The 21,011-nt window shown below is 40.7% G+C and overlaps 1 protein-coding gene across 6 annotated transcripts in view; it reads right to left on the minus strand.

The window, feature by feature from the left end:
* Positions 1-20,968, minus strand: part of NSD3 (nuclear receptor binding SET domain protein 3) — a 113,194-nt gene extending 92,226 nt beyond the window's left edge. For 5 of the 6 annotated variants that reach the window (XM_030937443.1, XM_010385282.2, XM_030937442.1 and 2 more), the window contains exon 1: positions 20,398-20,968. The gene's annotated coding sequence lies outside the window, so the exon portion shown is untranslated. The remainder of the gene's footprint in view (positions 1-20,397) is intronic. The other variant, XM_010385281.2, reaches the window with a different exon arrangement.
* Positions 20,969-21,011: the final 43 nt, after the last annotated feature.

The raw sequence follows: 21,011 nt of genomic DNA on the forward strand, positions 1-21,011 counted from the left end.
AGTATGTGAGGGAAGAAAGCTGCTAAATGAACATAGGAATGGCAGCAAACACAATGCTGCAATGGAGAGATTATCCTACACTATTCAGGTGGACCCAACATAATCACAAGGATCCTCATCATCCTTTTGGTGGGAAGGATCAGACTCAGACAGAGATTTCAAGACTGCTGACTTTGAAAATGGAGGAAGAGGGCCGGGCATGGTGGCTCATGCTTGTAATCCCAGCACTTTGGGAGGCATAGGCGAGTGGCTCACTTGAGGTCAGAACTTTGAGAGCAGCCTGGCCAACATGGTGAGACTCTGCCTCTACTAAAAATACAAAAATTAGCTGGCCATGGTGGCGCGTGCCTGTAGTCCCAGCTACTCTGGAGGCTGAGGCAGGAGAATCACTTGAACCCAGGAGGCAGAGGTTGCCATGAGCTGAGATCGCACCTGCACTCTAGCCTGGGTAACAGAGTGAGACTCCGTCACAAAAAAAAAAAAAAAAAAGGAAGGAAGCAGCTAGATAAATCAAGGTAACAATTTCTCTCCTACAGCCTCCAGAAGGAACGCAGCTTTGCCGACACCTTGATTTTAGTCCCATGTCAGACATCAAGAAATTTAGAAGAATAAATCTGTGTCGTTTAAAGCCATTAAGTTTGTTGTAATTTGTTACAGCAACAACAAGGGATTTTCTGAAAGCCTTTCCACTCACTTGGCTGTCTTCAGTTTCAGGAGCATCCCTATAAACAGAAGGAAGGGAATTCCTAGATTCATTAACCTCAGATTTGGGGTACCCAAAATAGAAATATCACTTAAAAAAGAAGTCTTAGGCTAGGCGCGGTGGCTCACGCCTGAATCCCAGCACTTTGGGAGGCCAAGGTGGGCGGATCACTTAAGGTCAGGAGTTCAAGACCAGCCTGGCCAACCTGGTGAAAGCCCATGTCTACTAAAAATCCAAAAAAAAAAAAAAAAAAAAAAAAATTAGCTGGGCGTGGTGGTGCGCATCTGTAGTCCCAGCTACTCGGGAGGCTCAGGTGGGAGGATTGCTTGAACCTGGGAGGTGGAGGTTGCAGTGAGCCAAGATCGTGCCACTGCACTCCAGCCTGGGTGACAGAGCAAGACTCTGTCTCAAACAACAACAACAACGACAACGACAACGAAAGAAGTCTTGCCTCATCACAACATAAATAGTTCTATCTATAGATACAGGCATGATGATGTGACCTACAATTTGTCCCTGGACAACCAGGAAAAGCCGTTCAGATTTTAATTGCTGGTAGGGTGTTACTGTCATCTCTCACATAAGCAGAAGAAATAGAAATTATTTCTCCCATTTCATTGGCACAGCTGCCGCAGTTTTCTATGCTCTGGAGTTTACTGTCATTCCAGGGGTAGACCTGATACAAATAACAAAATGGCAGTCAAGCCATTACTATGCACGACATAATAAGATGCTATGAGTCCTTTTACTACTAAAACACCTATTTAAGATTTTCAATTTCTGACAACCAAAATATCTGGGCTACATTGAATTTTGTGGCTGATCTTCATAAAAATATATAGGGAGAAAGAAAACTTGTAGTAATAAAGACAGCACTATAGTAAGAATCATTTTTTAAAGTCTTGTTAATTTAAACATATAATAGTCACAGTTTTAAGAAAAGTCCCTCATAGCCATCACGAAGAATTATATTAATCCAACATTTTTTTCTAAAGAATAACCACTAAGTGGAAATTTATTTTGTAAAGATAAATAATGTGCAAGTTTCCTAAATAAACAGACTTTCGGCCGGGCGCAGTGGCTCACGCCTGTAATCCCAGCACTTTGGGAGGCCGAGACTGGCAGATCACGAGGTCAGGAGATCGAGAACATCCTGGCTAACACGGTGAAACCCTGTCTCTACTAAAAATACAAAAAAATTATTCGGGCGTAGTGGCAGGCGCCTGTAGTCCCAGGTACTTGGGAGGCTGAGGCAGGAGAATGGCGTGAACCCGGGAGGCGGAGCTTGCAGTGAGCCGAGATCGCGCCATCGCACTCCAGCCTGGGCGACAGAGTAAGACTTCGTCTCAAAAAATAAATTAATTAATTAATTAAAAATAAACAGACTTTCATTCACATTTTAAAACACTACTCAAGAACAGGCATAGGAATAGCTGAGTAAAAACAAAACCCATTGCACATTTATCATGTTGGCTTTCAAAAATTAGGAATTAAATCACCTAATTTACTATAAGAGAATGTTTGATCTCTACTCACAGATAACACAAACCAGCATCAGCCAAGTGCTGCTTAAATCAAAATGCCTATGTCTGCTACAAAGTGATGTTCATTTATGGATCATAAGTCAAAAAACACACTGGAGTTGTATCAGGAGTTGGCAGTCCTCCTCTCCATTCCACCAATGGCATACAAATGACTTTTAGTAAATCCCATAACCTCTGTTTTCCCAAATACATGAGATTGACTAGTCAAAAACTGACCACGGAAATATTTTCTCACGTTTGTTTCCATTTTCTAGCTCTATAAGGCGGATAGAATTTATTTAGTATATATCATATGTCTGGACAAAAGTTTTATTTTTAATTGAGTTCCTAGAGAAACATTTCTATACAAAATTAATCAGCTTGAATCACCCACACCAACACTGCCAAGATAAGCAAAAGCTGAGTCTCACCTTGCCTATTCCTAGATTCCAAGTGCCATGTTATGTATCTTTCTCCTTGTAGAGTCCTACTTTTGTTTTGTCTGTGATGTGGTCCATTACTGAACACCAACTATGTACCAGACCCTGTTCTAGGTCTTGGGAAATCCAAAGAAATAAGATTCTAATCTCATGGAGCTAAAATAAACAAGGAAATTTCAGACAGTGATATGCTACTATAAAACAGGGTAATACAATAAAGAGACAGGGGGCTGGATTCTTTTCTTTGGAGGCGGAGTCTTGCTCTGTCACCCAAGCTGGAGTACACTGGCACGATCTCAGTCCACCGTAACCTCTGCCTCCCAGGTTCAAGCGATTCTTCTGCCTCAGCCTCCAGAGTAGCTGCAATTACAGGTGCCCGCCATCATACCCAGCTAATTTTTGTATTTTTAGTAGAGATGGGGTTTCCCCATGTTGGCCAGGCTAGTCTCGAACTCCTGACCTCAAGTGATCCACCTGCCTCGGTCTCCCAAAGTGCTGGGATTATAGGCATGACCCACCACACCCCGTTTAGATTTTTATTTAAAAAAACTAATGAAACCAAAACCAGGAATCAGTCATATAGAAAGGCTTGAAAAAGACAAGGAAAAAGATGATCATCAGGTAATATCTTTTATTTCCTTTGAAGTTCACTCTGTTTCAGAGGCTTCTGAGTTATGGCTATAGTAAAAAGATTTAAATTATGGTTTACTCAAGTATTCCATGTAGCATGAAGTTTAAATCTTAAATGTTATGTAAACATAACTGGTCCAAAATATACTGAAATGGAACTCTCGGGAGGCTGAGGCATGAGAATCATTTGAACCTGGGAGGCGAAGGTTGCAGTGGGCCAAGATCACACCTCTGCACTCCAGTCTGGGTGACAGTGTGAGACTCTATCTCAAAAAAAAAAAAAAAAAAAAAAAAAAAAACTGAAATGAAAGCAATGCATTCTGTACTTAAATCATTTTGTTGGTTGGCAATCCATAGTCTGCTAATAACTGCATTGATTAAAAGACTTTTATAATATTCCAGCTTTCAACTTTCAAACAATATTATTGATAAATTAGTTATCTTTCTTTCCCATGAAGAATGTATTTACCATCTAACATAGCAGGCACACTGGAAAAATGAGATTTTAATGTGTCTAGCCCACAAAAACATACAAATATAGTAATCACAAGGCAAAGAATGTACAATTACGTCCACATCTACTTAATTTTTTTTTTTTTTTTGAGACGGAGTCTCGCTCTGTCGCCAGGTTGGAGTGCAATGGCACAACCTCAGCTCACTGCAACCTCTGCTACCCAGGTTCAAGCGATTCTCTGCCTCAGCCTCGCAAGTAGCTGGGATTACAGACGCCCGCCACCACACCGGCTAATTTTTGTATTTTTAGTAAAGATGGGGTTTCACTATGTTGGCCAGGATGGTCTTGATCTCTTCACCTCATGATCCACCCACCTCAGCCTCCCAAAGTGCTGGGATTACAGGTGTGAGCCACCGCGCCCGGCCTATATCTACTTAATTCTTTCCCTTCACTAAGAATAGCTAATTCTGGGCTAACCACATGTAGCTATTTAAATTTAAACAAGTTAAAATTAAATTACAGGGGGGAAGGGGAGGGATTGCATTGGGAGTTATACCTGATGTAAATGACGAGTAGATGGGTGCTGACGAGTTGATGGGTGCAGCACACCAACATGGCACAAGTATACATATGTAACAAACCTGCACGTTATGCACATGTACCCTAGAACTTAAAGTATAGTAATAATAATAAAAAAAAAGAACTTAGTTTAAACAAGTGAAAAAAAAATTAAATTACATTAAAAATTTAGTTCCTCAGTTACACTGGCTATATTTCAAACATTCAACATCAACATGTGGCTAAGGTTACCATATTGGTCAGTGCAGATAAAGAGTATTTCTGTCATCATAGAAAATTCTATTAGACAGTGCTGATCTACATTATTTTTCAAATTTTACCTTAACAAAAACATCCTTTAAAAGCATATAAAAATAAGATTAATTATAAATTTTTAAAGAAATCTGTTAATATTACTGTGATGATAAAAGTCACATAAGAGGAAGTTCAGCAAATAGATCTCTATGGCAGAGTAAGACAAACTCATATATCTAGGGACAAGCAAAATGTCCACAAAGTAGAAGGATGTACTCTAACACTGGTCTTAGAGTCATGAGACTTGAATTTAAGTTCTGCTTCTACCTCTAACTTAGCTGCATAATTTCTGAGGACAGACAATATCTTTGGGTTTTCATTTAACATCATAAGAAAGGTTGGATCAGGTGATCCACATATATAAAATGACCACAAAAAATGGGAAAATGAGCTGTGATTCCTCCTAGTTATCAATAAATAAGTAGTAGCGCTTGAGTTTCCATTCTGACAAGAATATATATGTGGTTAAAATACTAACTTTTGGCCAGGTATGGTGGCTCATGCCCGTAATCCCAGCACTTTGGGAGGCCAAGGCAGGTGGACCTGAGGTCAGAAGTTCAAGACCAGCCTAGCCAACATGGTGAAACCCCATCTCTGCTAAAATTACAAAAATTAGCTGGGTGTGGTAGTAGGTGCCTGTGGTCCCAGCTACTAGGGAGGCTAAGGCAGGAGAATCACTTGAACCTGGGAGGTGGTGGTTGCAGTGAGCCGAGATTGTGCCACTGCACTCCGGCCTGGGCTGGACTAAGTTACTAAGTTTATCTTTTTTATTTTGGGACTCTGTCTCAAAATAAATAAATAAATAAATAAACAAATAACTTTAAATCTTATCTACCACCTTAACAATATTTAAGATGACCATTATTTGCAATATCAAACAATTATATGAAATTCACAGCCAATACACTTAGCTACATAAATAGGATTTTAGGGAGTAAAATCAGCATGGCCACCATAATTCTCTTTACAAAATCCTAGTATGGAATTAAGGCGTGTTAGAGAAGTATGTTTTCTTTTAAGTTTTCTGAGTTTAAACTACTAATAGAGCAAAATATCTTTTTTTTTTTTTTTTGAGACAGAGTTTTATTCTTGTTGCCCAGGCTGGAGTGCAGTGGCACGATCTTGGCTCACTGCAACCTCCGCCTCCAGGGTTCAAGTGATTCTCCTGCCTTAGCCTCCCAAGTAGCTGGGATTATAGGCATGTGCCATCACACCCATCTAAAAGGGGTTACAACATGTTAGTCAGGCTGGTCTCGAACTCCTGACCTCAGGTGATCCACTTCCCTCAGCCTCCCAAAGTGTTGGGATTACAGGTGTGAGTCACTGTGCCAGGCAGCAAATTATCTGTAAAGAATAACTGTGCTACTCCACAATCTGTTTAACTCTAGTGTGGTCACCTCAAATATTTTCTGAAATGTGTTCACTTTAAATTTTCCACTAAAAATTTAGAGAAGGATGTTTACAGAAGGATGATGGTTAAAGACATTAAAATATCCTGAATTAGGAAGTGACCTGCATGAAGTAGAACTTAGTTAATAAAATACAAAAAAGAAAACAACAAAAAAGTATTTCATTTAACCATAAACTCTGTCACTAAATTCAATCATACAGTTTTCACTTGACTATGATTCCATTAAGTTATACAACATTTTAGGTTGCTTTGTAGTTCATATTTTTTTCCTGACGAAACCACATTACTATTGAACTGCCTTTTACCAATACAAAGCCTACTAGTAAAACACACTGTTTCCCTTATCTATCTAGTTTAACGTCAACTATCTTCACTTTGTTGTTGACCACACCTGGCAACAACAGACGTGGTATTACCACTTGAAGGAAATTACATTATTTTCCAATCCTTTACAGCAAGCGTAGTTGCTCACAATGAAAATTACTACAAACAACTTTCATCAGTCATCTTGTTCCATTCACTATGAAATCTAGTAAACTAACAAATTCATCCACATATTTTCCTACCTATTTCCTGGACAAACTTTTAAATTATAGTAAAATGGTTTGAGATTGGTTCTTAAAATTTTGCAAGCATTCAAATTTACTTTCTTTTACCTTGTATTTTCCATTCCCCACAAAAAGGCAAAATAGAATGTATGCCAAAGATGATATGTAGTTTTTAAAGCACTAAGCAATTTATTATATCTAAAATAATAATTTACTAAGCATATCTTTTCTATAAAGACCAGTTTGGGTTTTGTTTGTTTATCACTTTAGTATTTTAGGTTCAACTGTACTCAACATGCAGTTTTCAAAGTAAGCAATAAAAGTTAGAAAATTCGGAATTTCATACTATATATCCAAATTTCACATCACCTATTTGTTTAATCAGAACACCAACCTTTCATGAAGCTTTAGCCATCATGAAGTTGTAATAACAACAATGGAAGTAAAATTGGACTGGAAAGTTAACTTGATGTTCAAACTTGAACCAGCACGAATTCTCTTACCAATACAACCTAGGCAAAGATTCTCTTCAGGTATTAGTTGAGGTTCAACTTTTAACTTCTATGAAAGTGAGTTTAGGCCAATTGAGTTCATTTCTTCTTCCATTAAATATGTGACTAAAGACTAGTTCATTTTGTGTACATTATTATTCTTCTATTAAAAAAGTTATTCATTGTCAACTATATGTCTGGTACAGTTCTACACACAGTCTAGTACTTCTAATTTGAATCCCTGTAACTCCAAGAATAATTTCATTTGCACTTTTAGAGATAAGAACACTGATCTTCAGTGGTAAAGTGAAGTGGGGATAGGAACTCAGACCTCCTTGACTCTTGCCCTATACTTCACTGCCCTCCCAGTTTTGTTTTTTGTTTTTTTCTTGAGATGGAGTCTCATTCTGTCACCCAGGCTGGAGTGCAGTGGTACAATCTCAGCTCACTGCAACCTCTGCCTTCTGGGTTCAAGCGATTCTCCTGCCTCAGCCTCCCGAGTAGCTGGGACTACAGGTGAGCGCCATAATGCTGGCTAATTTTTGTATTTTTAGTAGAGACGGGGTTTCACCATGTTGACCACGCTGGTCTCAAACTCCTGACCTCAAGTGATCCACCCACCTGGCCTCCCAAGGTGCTGGGATTACAGGTGTGAGCCACCACGCCCAGCCAACCCACCCAGTTTTTAAAAAATGTTTTGTTAAATGGCTTAAGCAAACAAAACAAAAGAGCAACTTTCAGGGGTGAAGGTCAGTTAGAACAAAGCAAACATATCTTAATAAAAAGAAAGCCATATTTTCTATAAGGTGATAAGTTTGCTACAGCTAACTGTATAGGTAACACTTTCCACAGATGTTTTCTAAAATAAAGTGTTTCTAAATCAAATTTGAATTTTTTAAAAAACATTTTAAACCATACACAATACTCTCTCAATAAAGACATTCTCACTGTCCAGGAGAATAATTTTATAATTCAAAAAATATACCTCATATTTTGTTTCATCAGCTTAAACTTAATATGTCAGGTTTTCTTAAAATGGGACGTAGGAGCATCATCTTTTCATGGAGGACGTTCTAAAATGTCAGTCAAATGCATATGAAGTATATGTCACACAAGCTGTTGTGTTCCTGTATACTGTACTACACTTTAGATGTTACGAATAAATGCTATTTTTAAAACAAAACTTTATAATATTGCTGGGTTTAAACTGGTTCAAACCTTTCTGGAAATGTTCTAAAATTGATTGTGGTGATGGTTATACAACCCTGTGAACATACTAAAAGCCACTGCATTGTATACTTTAAATGGATGAATTTTATGGTATGTGAATTATATCTCAATAAAACTGTTATTTTAAAAAATCTTTCAAGAGAATAGTTTGGAAATATGTATCAAAAGCTTTCAAAATGTTTATATCTTTTAGGTAATTTTACTTCTAGGAATTTATTGTAATGAAATAATCAGCCATATAATTTTTTTAATGTATAAGGATGTCCATCAACTTACAATGTCCCCAAATTGCAAACTGCCTAAAAGAGCCTCAACACAGAATGGCAAACAGGTAATAGCACACCTGTACATTGAAATTCTATATCAATTTTTAAAATCACAAACATTTATTTCATAATGTATTAAATAATAAAACATGTTACAAAATAATATGGATGCACAATTCCAATTATGTAAAAAAATACATACAAAAAAGAATTGGAGGGATATACAACAAAATATTAATAGCAGTTACTGCTAGCTAATAGAATTTTAGATAATTTTAATTTTCTTTATACCTTCTGGTTTTCAATTTCTCTGTAATAAATAATCCTTACATAAATGTTATTTTAAAACTAGTCACTTTTGGCCGGGCGCGGTGGCTCAAGCCTGTAATCCCAGCACTTTGGGAGGCCGAGACGGGCGGATCACGAGGTCAGGAGATCGAGACCATCCTGGCTAACACGGTGAAACCCCATCTCTACCAAAAATACAAAAACTAGCCGGGCGAGGTGGCGGGCGCCTGTCAGTCCCAGCTACTCAGGAGGCTGAGGCAGGAGAATGGCGTAAACCCAGGAGGCGGAGCTTGCAGTGAGCTGAGATCTGGCCACTGCACTCCAGTCCGGGCGACAGAGCGAGACTCCGCCTCAAAAAAAACAAAAACAAAAACAAAAACAAAAAAAAAAAAAACAAAAAAAAAAACTAGTCACTTTGGAGAAATTAAAGTTTTCCATTCAAAAATAAAAACTAGGCCGGGCGCGGTGGCTCAAGCCTGTAATCCCAGCACTTTGGGAGGCCGAGACGGGCGGATCACGAGGTCAGCAGATCGAGACCATCCGGGCTAACACGGTGAAACCCCGTCTCTACTAAAAAAATACAAAAAACTAGCCGGGCGAGGTGGCAGGCGCCTGTAGTCCCAGCTACTCTGGAGGCTGAGGCAGGAGAATGGCGTAAACCCGGGAGGCGGAGTTTGCAGTGAGCTGAGATCTGGCCACTGCACTCCAGCCTGGGTGACAGAGCGAGACTCCTTCTCAAAAAAATAAAAAAATAAAAATAAAAATAAAAATAAAAAATAAAAACTAACAGGTGGTAATGACACAGAAACCATGAGGTGAATAAAAGCATATTAACTCTACTGCATACACAAAGGCAAATTACCTAATTTATCTTTTTAAAAATATCAAATTATGTTTACTTCCACATCTAGGAAAACTCAACATACATGTTCCTTTCAAGATTTAAAATCGCTATCACCCATGCAAGGGAAAAATTAGCAAGAAATATATTTAACCTTCAGTGGGAGTAAAAAAGAAAAACATGCTATTGCACTACAGAAAAGAATTCAAGGATACAATAAAGCAAAGCAAGAAGTTTCTCACCACAATCTAATATGAAATACTGTATTCTGATGCATTTGAATCTTGCAGAGATCATACAAAAGGAGACCGCTTAGAGTGACAAAATTATAATAACCAAATAAAGGCTTTAATTTATAAAAATGCCTTTCTCAAAGTTCACATTGCAGAGTTGTACGCAAATAGACCGTATTCAGCAGGTACTCAGAGGGAAAAAAGCATTCAAATTTTTCTGCTATCCTAATCCTCAAAAATCAACACTTAACCTTTCCAAACACCTAAGAAAATATTCTTGAAGGCCAGGAAAGCATAATGCAGTTTCTCCAGCTTCAAAAGAAATTAGGTTCTCTTGGCCAAATTACAGAAAAGTTAAAACTCAAGAAGTACCAAGGATGAAGGGTCAAACATAGATTGTCATCACTGATTACTTCTCAGGTTAATACTTTTTGAATGGTTCCAATACTGCGAAAGCAAGAGTGTCAAACTCGATTTTGTTAAATAAGATAGTTAATCTAAGAAATTAACAATATAGGCTGGGCGCGGTGGCTCAAGCCTGTAATCCCAGCACTTTGGGAGGCCGAGACGGGTGGATCACGAGGTCAGGAGATCGAGACCATCCTGGTCTACACGGTGAAACCCCGTCTCTACTAAAAAATACGAGACCATCCTGGTCTACACGGTGAAACCCCGTCTCTACTAAAAAATACAAAAAACTAGCCGGGCGAGATGGCGGGCGCCTGTAGTCCCAGCTACTCGGGAGGCTGAGGCAGGAGAATGACGTAAACCCGGGAGGCGGAGCTTGCAGTGAACCGAGATCGCGCCACTGCACTCCAGCGTGGGCGACAGAGCGAGACTCCGTCTCAAAAAAAAAAAAAAAAAAAAAAAAGAAAGAAATTAATATAGACAAATCGACATTTTCTAAGTAAGTCATTTTAGAGTTTGCGTGTTAATTTAAAACCTAATCATTGAATCTTACCAAAAAGTGCAACAGAGAAATAAACACTTTGTATAAAACAGCACTTTCTTATAGGATTCAGTATTATTTTTTGTTATTCATCAGTAAGGTATTAAGATTTCAAATCACTAAACACTGATAATAAATGTTAGAAAGCTACCTTAAAAACATTGTTCAGATACCCCTTCTGGCAATAACAATTAAAAACTAGCTATTCAGTTTTTATATTCCTTGAACTTGCATTGTTATGAATTCTTCAGGTTCTTTTTTTTTTTTTTTGAGACAGTTTGGCTCTTTCGCCCAGGCTGGAGTGAAGTGGCGCAATCTCGGCTCACGGCAACCTCCGCCTCCCGGGTTCAAGTGATTCTCCTGGATCAGTTTCCCAAGTAGCTGGGATTATAGATGCCCACCACCACGCCCGGCTAATTTTTGTAGTTTTAGTAGAGATGGAGTTTCGCCATGTTGGCCAGGCTGGTCTCCAACACCTCACCTCAGGTGATCCGCCCGCCTCGGCCTCCCAGAGTGCTGGGATTACAGGCATAAGCCACCGTGCCTGGTTCACGCCTGGCCAATATGGCGAAACCCCGTCTCTACTAAAACTACAAAAATTAGCTGGGTGCGGTGGCGGGCGCCTGTAGTCCCTGCTACTCAGAAGGTTGACTCAGAATCACTTGAACCCGGGAGGCGGAGGTTGCAGTGAGCCGAGACTGCGCCACTGGACTCCAGCCTGGGCAATAGAGCAAGACTCCGTCTCAAAAAAAAAGAAAGAAAGAAAAAAAGGAAAAAGAAAAAACAAGGACATCAATACATTTTTGTCCCTAATGTGCAACTACCACCAAAGCAATACCAGCTAAACCAATGAAGTTGTCTCTGCAGCTTTTCTTAAAGGACTTATTACCTGGGTGATAGTTACCCGATGTTCACTTCCTTTTTTTTCCCTAAGACTGAGAGTCTTGCTTTGTCGCTCAGGCTGGAGGGCAGTGGCGCAATCTCAGCTCACTACAACCTCCGCTTCCCTGGTTCAAGTGATTCTCCTGCCTCAGCCTTCCGAGTAGCTGGGATTACAGGCGTGTGCCACCACGCCTAGCTAATTTTTGTATTTTCACTTCCTAATTATTTGTTTATACTGTACATTCAAGTTTTATATGCTTTTTTATATTTCACATTTCATAATGTAAAAGGCTTTAAAATGCCTATTTCTTAAAATTTTGTTTGTTTTTTACGTATAGCTTTCTTAAGCCTCCACAGCTAAGAGAAATTAGATAACATAAGATTAAGTAGACACAATATTGTCTTGGCTATGGTCCAAATGCCACTAGGCGTATCTCCATATGATCTTCTTAATCTCAAATCAATTTGATAAACTAATTTTTTTAACCTATGAAATCCCAATAAGCTACCCATTCTTAAATTTAAAATGCCTCCCTATAAGGATCACTTGAGGCCAAGTGTTCAAGGCCAGCCAGGCAACAAAGGGAGACTCCATCTCTACAAAATTTTTTTAAAAAATAGCTAGGGGGACCAGCACAGTGGCTCATGCCTATAATTCCAACACTTTGGGAGGACGAGGTGGGAAGATTGGTTAGGCCCAGGAGCTCAAGACCAGCCTGGGCAACTTGGTGAAACCCTGTCTCTACAGAAAAAGAAAAACAAAATTAGCTGGGAGTGGTGGCACACGCCTGTAGTCCCAGCTACTCAGGAGCTGAGGTGGGAGGATCACCTGAGCCTGGGAAGTTGAGTCTGCAATGAGCCATGATAGTGCCACTGCACTCCAGCCTAGGTGGTAGAGTTAAGACCCTGTCTCAAAAAAAAAAAAAAAAAAAAAAAAAAAAAAAAAAAATTAGCTGGGCAGGGTGGCACATGTGTGTAGTCATAGCTATTCCAGAGGCTTAGGCCAGGAGAACTTCTTGATCCAAGGAGTTCAAGACTGCAGTGAGCTAGGATCATGTCACTATACTCCAGCCTGGACAAGAGAGCAAAACCCTGTCTCTAAAAATAAAAAAATAAAAGTAAACCTCCCATATATCTTAGGATAACTTACACCAAAATAAGAAAAAGCACATCTATAGTAGAAAAATACTTGTTACTTAATATTTCATTATCTATTGGAATGTGGATAATATAAGCTATGAAGAAAAATCAGGACACACACACTCTTAATTTTTTTTAAGTAATCATACAGAGCCAGGTGCAGTGGCACCTGCCTGTAGTCCCAGCTACTAGAGAAGCTGAGACATGAAGACTGCTTGAGCCCAAGAACGGAACCCGGGAGGCGGAGCTTGCAGTGGGCTGAGATCACACCACTGCACTCCAGCCTGGGCAACAGAGGGAGGCTCCATCTCGAAAAAAATAAAAATAATAAATAAATAAATAATAACAATTCTTGTGTTTTCTAACTTCACATTTTAAAAAAGTCAAGTTATTCGGTGGGAATTCTACCAAACACCTCAGAAGATGCCAAATAAATGTAAGGTATTATTCATGTTTTATCTTTCCATGCTACACATGGCTAAAACTGAAACAGTATGAATATTAACAATTTTCATTTTCCTAATCACTCTAAGTAGCCCTAAACGTAGATGGAAAAAAAAACTTAGTAATAAAATATTAGAAGGTGGAAAAAGTTATCACTGTGTATCAGTTAATGACAATAAAGATTCACATCTGAAAAAGCAAGCTAAGAATACTTTTTCTTTTTTTTATTATTATTATTATTTTTTTTAGAATACTTTTTCAAATTCAAAATCTTTCCTTTTTTTTTTTGAGACGGAGTCTCGCTCTGTCGCCCAGGCTGGAGCGCAGTGGCCGGATCTCAGCTCACTGCAAGCTCTGCCTCCCGGGTTTACGCCATTCTCCTGCCTCAGCCTCCCGAGTAGCTGGGACTGCAGGCGCCCGCCACCTCGCCCGGCTAGTTTTTTGTATTTTTTTAGTAGAGACGGGGTTTCAACGTGTTAGCCCGGATGGTCTCAATCTCCTGACCTCGTGATCCGCCCGTCTCGGCCTCCCAAAGTGCTGGGATTACAGGCTTGAGCCACCGCGCCCGGCCTCAAATTCAAAATCTTATCAAAAAAGTTGTGCTTTAGGAGTAACAACACATCCATGTGGTAAAAACTGAACATTCTCTAAGTCCACAAAATTTTAAATATACCTTTGCCTTCTTTTCATGTTACACAGTGCAGGTACAACATACTACAGAAGTGTTTAAAGTCTTTATTACATATTTACTAAGAATAACAGTAAAAATGAAAACGAAACTGTAAGCTTTTAAAAAAAGGTTAGGTAATGTTAGTATAAGCAATTTCTTAAATTTGTCTGTTAATATTTATAAAAATATAAATATTATTTATAACTTATAAATATAATTTATAAAAAGATTGGCCTGCAGAAATAAAGTTCACCATTCATTTAAAAACTCAAATGCTGGACATGTTAATTAACAAATAAATGAATTATCTTAGTTGCTTTTTCAAAAAATAATAGACTGCTTTTTTTAAAAAAAAGTAAAACTAAAAACAGAATTGCATTGAAAAACAGATTTATGGACAGATGCCAAGTTCTAAGCATTTTTAAAGCTTTAACGATTTTAATTTCTTAAGTGTCTACCACAGACAAGATTATCTTTTTGTTTTAAAAGATCCCAATGAATAAGTAACCCATTTTCTTCTTGATAGAAAAAAAAAAATTTAAATAAACAAAGTAATCAACAGTGCCTGCTAAGATTTTTAACTTGTTTTCAAATAGGGATTTTTAGCTCACTTTAAAATTTTTACCAATGTCTCTATTTTTTTCCAGGTCCTTTTCTAAGGTCATGATGGACTTCTAATTTTTTTCATTACATAGTTCTTATTTTATTGATTATTTTATTCAAACAGGAAAAAATCCACTAAAATCCACTTCATACAAAAACACACACTTCAAGATAACTTGGACACAATTCATTTTTGCATGTAAAAATATTTTGTGCATATATGTTCACAACATGGTGAATAAAATATGAAAAAATACAAGATCTCTTTCCTCACTGGAGCGTACTCCCCTTTAACTCACTATACTAAATATACTTAACCTTAAGTTTGCCCCCTCACCTTGAGCTTTCATAGGCAGCTCTAATTATTTCTTTTCTTTCTTTCTTTCTTTCTTTCTTGTTTTTTTTTTTTGAGAAGTTTTGCTCTTATTGCCCAGGCTGGAGTGAAATGGCCTGACCTAAGCTCACTGCAACCTCTGCCTCCCGGTTCAAGCGATTCTCCTGCTTCAGCCTCCAGAGTAGCTGGGATTACAGGCGCACACCACCGGGCCGGCTAATTTTTTATTTTTTAGTAGAGATGGGGTTTCACCCTGTTGGCCTGGCTGGTCTTGAACTCCTGACCTCAGGTGATCCACCCGCCTTGGCCTCCCAAAATGCTGGGGTTACAGGGTGCTCCAACACTTTCATAGTAAGGAAGTAATAGGTTGTGCTGTAAAGAACCAAGCAACGGGTTTGTCACAAAAGCCCCGGACTTCACTTCCACAGGCCTCAGTTTTCTCTCCTGTAAAATAAAGTACTTGTACTAGCTTCCATTTAACAGGCTATTAGGAACTTAATTCAGGGCCAACTATTATTTACTTATAATAGCAAAACCTGCTAACAAACTAAATGTTAATGTTTTAAACAATGGAATACTTGTAAGACCTTTAAAAAAAAAAAGCTGTGGATCCATATGTACTAATTTTTATGGTTCTTGTTTTTTGTTTTGTTTTGTTTTTGAGACGGAGTCTCGCTTTGTCTACCAGGCTGGAATGCAGTGGTACAATCTCAGCTCAGTGCAACCTCCGCCTCCTGGGTTCAAGTGATTGGCCCGTTTCAGCCTCCCGAGTAGCCAGGATTACAGGCACGCACCACCATGCCCGGCTAATTTTTGTATTTTTAGTAGAGACAGGGGTTTCACCATGCTGGCCAGACTGGTCTCAAACTCCTGACCTCAAGTGATCCTCCTGCCTCAGCCTCCCAAAGTGCAGGGATTACAGACGTGAGCCACCACCATGCCTGGCCTTGTTTTGTTTTTGAGACGGAATCTCTCTCTGTCATGCAGGCTAGAGTGCGGTGGCGCAATCTCAGCTTACTGCAGCTTCCCCCTCGGGGTTCAGGCAATTCTCCCATCTCAGCCTCCCGAGTAGCTGGGATTACAGGTGCCGCCACCATACCTGGCTAATTTTTGTATTTTTAGTAGAGATGGGTGTTTCGCCGCCATGCTGGCCAGGCTGGTCTCAAACTCCTGACCTCAAGCCATCCGCCCGCCTCAGCCTCCCTCCCAAAGTGCTGGGATTACAGGCGTGAGCCACTGCGCCCAGCCGCGGATCCATAGGTACTAATTTAAAAAGATGTCCCAGATAGGCTGTTAAAACGAAAAAGTGGGCGGGTGCGGTGGCTCACGCTTGTAATCCCAGCACTTTGGGAGGCCGAGGCAGGCAGATCAGCTGAGGTCAGGAGTTTGAGACCAGCCTGGCCAAAATGGTGAAACCTCGTCTCTACTAAAAATACAGAAATTAGCGGGCATGGTGGTGCATGCCTGTAATCCCAGCTACTCGGGAGACTGAGGCAGGAGAACCGCTTGAACAGGGAGGCGGAGGTTGCAGTGAGCCACGATCGCGCCACTGCACTCCAGCCTAGGCAACAATAGCGAAACTCTGTCTCGAAAAACAAACAAAAAAAAAAACAAAAAAGCAAAATGCAGATAGTATGACCCATTTGTAAATATTTTAAGAGAAATATACACATACATGCATAGAAGTTTTCTATAAGGACATACAAGAAACTTCAAGTGGTTATCAGTGGAGAATGAAGAATGCTAACTTTATTTTTTTTTAACTTCTTAGCCTTCTATGATATGTGAATAAGTGTATAACTTTTTTTTTTTTTTTTTTTTTTTTGAGACACTGCAACCTGGGCAACAAGAGGGAAACTCCGTCTCAAAAAAAAAAAAAAAAAAAAAAAAAAAAAAAAACCTCCATCTTGGCCAGGTGTGGTGGCTCATGCCTGTAATTCCAGCACTTTGGGAGGCCGAGGCGGGCAGATGAGGAGGTCAGGACTTTGAGACCAGCCTGGCCAACATGGTGAAACCCTGTCTCTACTAAAAAATATATAAAAATTGGCCAGGCGCGGTGGCTCACACCTGTAATCCCAGGACTTTAGGAGGCGGCAGATCACAAGGTCAGGAGATTGACACCATCCTGGCTAACGCAGTGAACTCCGTCTCCACTAAAAAATACAAAAAATTAGCGGGGCGTGGTGGCAGGAGCCTGCAGTCCCAGCTACTCGGGAGGCTGAGGCAGGAGAATGGCGTGAACCCGGGAGGCGGAGCTTGCAGTGAGCCAAGATTATGGCACTGCACTCCAGCCTGGGCGAAAGAGCAAGACTTAGTCTCAAAAAAAAAAAAAAAAAAAAAAGTTGGCGGGCATGGTGACCTGCACCTGTAATCCCAGCTACTTGGGAGGTTAAGGCGGGATAATTATTTGAACCTGGGAAGCGGAGGTTGCAGTGAACCAAAATCGCATCATTGCACTCCAGCCTGGACAACAAGAGTGAGACTCCATCGCTCAAAAAAAAAAAGTACTAACTTCATAAAACTGTTAGGAGGATAAAAGGAAATCATGCATGTCAGACACTCAGCATAGCACAGTGTGAGAACAACTGTGAGCAGCTATTAGTGGATTATGAATATTATTATAAATTCCAGAAACTGTTGTCATTAGAATCAGATTCGACAGTTCGCTCAACAATCATCAATCTCAAAGACAATCAGTTTCCTTTATCCAAAACTCATTCAATCTGATCAGTATAAGAGAGGGCATTTGTTAATTTAAGGGTTAGAAAAATAAAAAAGCTATCATAGGTAACAGGTGGGCTGATGGACATATTAATTGGTTTTAAGTGTTATTTAACAAGAGTAGGCTTCTTCGTATATGAATACCTGTCCAAGGAACCAGGATACTTACCACAGCTGAGCAAGAACCCCGATCTTTAAAGGATGCTGAATACATAAAAATAAACTTTTTCTTTTTTTTTTTTTTAAGAATGAAAGCTTCTAACACAAATTTTTCTATTTTATGATTGCTTACTTTCCTAAAAATTTACAGTACTGATAGCTCATGCACACAATTTACCAGCTAATTACAAATAACATGTCAATCAAGTAGGAGACATAAAACTGAAATCGCCATAAAAATAAATTCCAGAAAAACCATGCTGAATTTTTTTTAAAAATGCAACTGTTCCTCACAGAATTTCAAACAAATTCAGGCTGAATATTATCAACTTAAAATACTCCAAGCTGTAAATCTGGCTTTTACACTAAAAGCACCCTCTTAAAGTACCACTTTAACAACATTCAATTTCATTTTTCTAACAAACCAAGAATATATCCTAAGTTTCTATATAACAACTGAGAGGATGTTGCCATTTAGGTAGGTTAAATGTAGTTCAACTGGTTTGAGTCCACCATATTACAATGTTAACAGGCCTTCTTGGCATTAGAGAACAGTTTCAATATCAATGTGATAGGTTAAAGTTTGGATTACTCCAACTGCTATAATAAAAACAAAAGGTCACACACACACATTTAATCCTTTTCGATATGAAATAAAATAGGCTCTACTTAACACCAATGTATGTACTGTAAATTTGTCAGGATTTAAACCTTAGAATAGTAATTATTTCAAATTGTACAAGTAGTTACAGTTGAATATATTAGTTACTGTAGTTTCCTGGAGTCACCTGAAGTTCCAATCAAAATACAAATGAACAAACAAAACAACAACAAAAAAAACCCTGGCATCTTAATGAGACTCTAAGAACTGCAAGCCTACTTCATAGATCATTGCACTGTGCTGAATTGGCATCTGGAGATTGTATTGAGCTAGCTACATGAAGGCAAAGAGAAGAGATGGGGGAAAGAGAGTTTATTTAAAAAAGAAAATACTATTCTTAACACACTCAACACTCTTAACACGCTCATCACCTATAAGCAAGAGCTATCAGAAATACTCTTTAAAAATACATACATTTCTAATTTTTCAACATTCAAAATACAGCAAGCAGATAATCTACCACAAGCAGAGCTTCCTACCCCTTTCACCCGGACACAGCGCTTTGCCAAGAGCACAGGCCCAAGTAAAATAACCGATGCAATTTCCTTGTTTACTTAAAGAATTGCAGAAAACATGTTGACTGCTTCTGAGGCTTCTGAAACAAACGAATTTTCAATACGTAAAAGACTTCATGATCATGTTTGATAAGTAAGCGTAGTAATGATTCCTTCAGCTGGTAAAAATCTAGTTTTAAATTGATTAAAAGGGTTAAATTTACACTGCAGCTCATTAGCATACCTTGTTTGCAACCAGAAGGAAGAGGGTAAAGAGAGGGAGAAAAGGAGCAAAAACACACAAGATGGAAAACATCACTACCTCCTTTGGCGGTTATGAATAATTTAAAATGACCCAAGATGTAAGGGGAAAAGAGTTCATCAATAGAAAGAAAGGGGATTAACAATCTGAACTGGCCCCTTCCAGATTCATACTGATGTCGGAGAGGAAAAGGAATTTATTTACACTGCAGTGCCTGGCAGCAAACATGGCTGCCCCTGCCCCCTTTAAATCGGAATAATCTTCACTCCTCCCCCAAAACCATCAAATTATGGCCATGTCTCTCCCTGCCTCTCTTCCATAACACAAACACATCGCCTCCTCCCTCAAAACAGTAAAACCCACACCTCCCCATTTCACAACAATCCCATAACCACTAGCTTCTCTATTCTCTAGCCTTGAAAGAAAGGCACAGAATACACACAAATATAGGAACAAAAGGCCTCCCTTCCTAACACTTTAACGACCTCCATCCCCTTCTTTTCCTCCCACTCTGACGCTAAGTCGATCGTTCTCATTCCTGTCATCATTCAGTGAATTTCCTTCCCTAGCCCAATCCTGTCTTTCAGTTTCCTGCGTCTATTTCCCATCCTCCTATTGCAGCCTGCCTCATCCCTTTCCCTAATCCACCTTTTCCTTCACTTCCATTCCTCATTTCTCCCTTCATTCTCATAAAATGCCCCATTTCTCCAGCAAATTTATCCCCTTCTCCCAGACTCTTTTGGTTCCCACACTCCATCCCCAAACCTCCCTATTTATCAGTCCACCCAGGTCTCTAATCTCCATGCAACTCTTCTCCCCTTTCCCTGCCCCTCCCCGATCCCATCCTTATCCCCGCCCCCATCCCACTTCTCTCAATTCCCAGCTCAGCGCCACTCCGACTCCGATCCCACTCCTACCTCCCCTGCCCCACCCCCAATTCCCTCCACACCCCCCACCTTGCCATCTGCTCCTCCGTCAGGACCCCCCTGGAGCCCTTTCAGGCTACCCGCTTCCCCTTCCATTCCTCCTGGGGTCTGGCGCCCCATCCCTAGGTCGCCCCCTCCCCGTCGTTTCCTCCTCAGCCCTTCCTAGCACTACACGCGCGCGCGCACACACACACACATACACACACGCACACGCACTTTACCTTCAGTTTGTTCCATTCTAACCCCCCGGCCGTGTCAGTGCGATCACAGGAGAGACACGGAGGCCCGGAGTGGGGCTGGGCTGCGGGCAGCCGCCGGGGCCGCGCGGGGAGGAGGCGGAACCGAGCTAGGCCGCATGAAATCCCCGGGCTAGATTTTCCCCGCGCCGGACGCCTCTGCCATGGCGGCCGGCACCGAGGAGGGCCACGGCCGGGCCGGGCCGGGCGTGCTGCGGGCAGACGAAGGCTCGGGAGGTGGGGAGGGAAGGGGAGGCCGAGGGACCGGGTCGCCGCGCCGCCGCTGCTGCCAGAGAGGAGCCTACGGCTGGCGGCCCGGCCAGGGCAGCAGGGTCCTCGGAGCTCGGCTCGGAATTCGCACGCCTCTCCGCGGCGACCTGTGCACAGTACCCTCGGCCTCCGCCTCAGTGCTGGCCGCCGCCGCCGCTCCCGCCGCCGCAGCGCACAAAGCCCCCCCACCCCGACTCTCGGGGCGCCGCCGCCGCCAAATCCTCAGCCCCTCATTGGCCGCGGGCCGCGGCGCCTGCCGGGAAATGCAGTCCCGGGTTCGGGACGCTGGGGCTCCGGAGGAAGCAGCGAGTCAGCGGGGCGGAGGGGGC

The sequence above is a fragment of the Rhinopithecus roxellana genome, chromosome 9 (assembly GCF_007565055.1).
Source record: "Rhinopithecus roxellana isolate Shanxi Qingling chromosome 9, ASM756505v1, whole genome shotgun sequence".
Taxonomy (NCBI): domain Eukaryota; kingdom Metazoa; phylum Chordata; class Mammalia; order Primates; family Cercopithecidae; genus Rhinopithecus; species Rhinopithecus roxellana.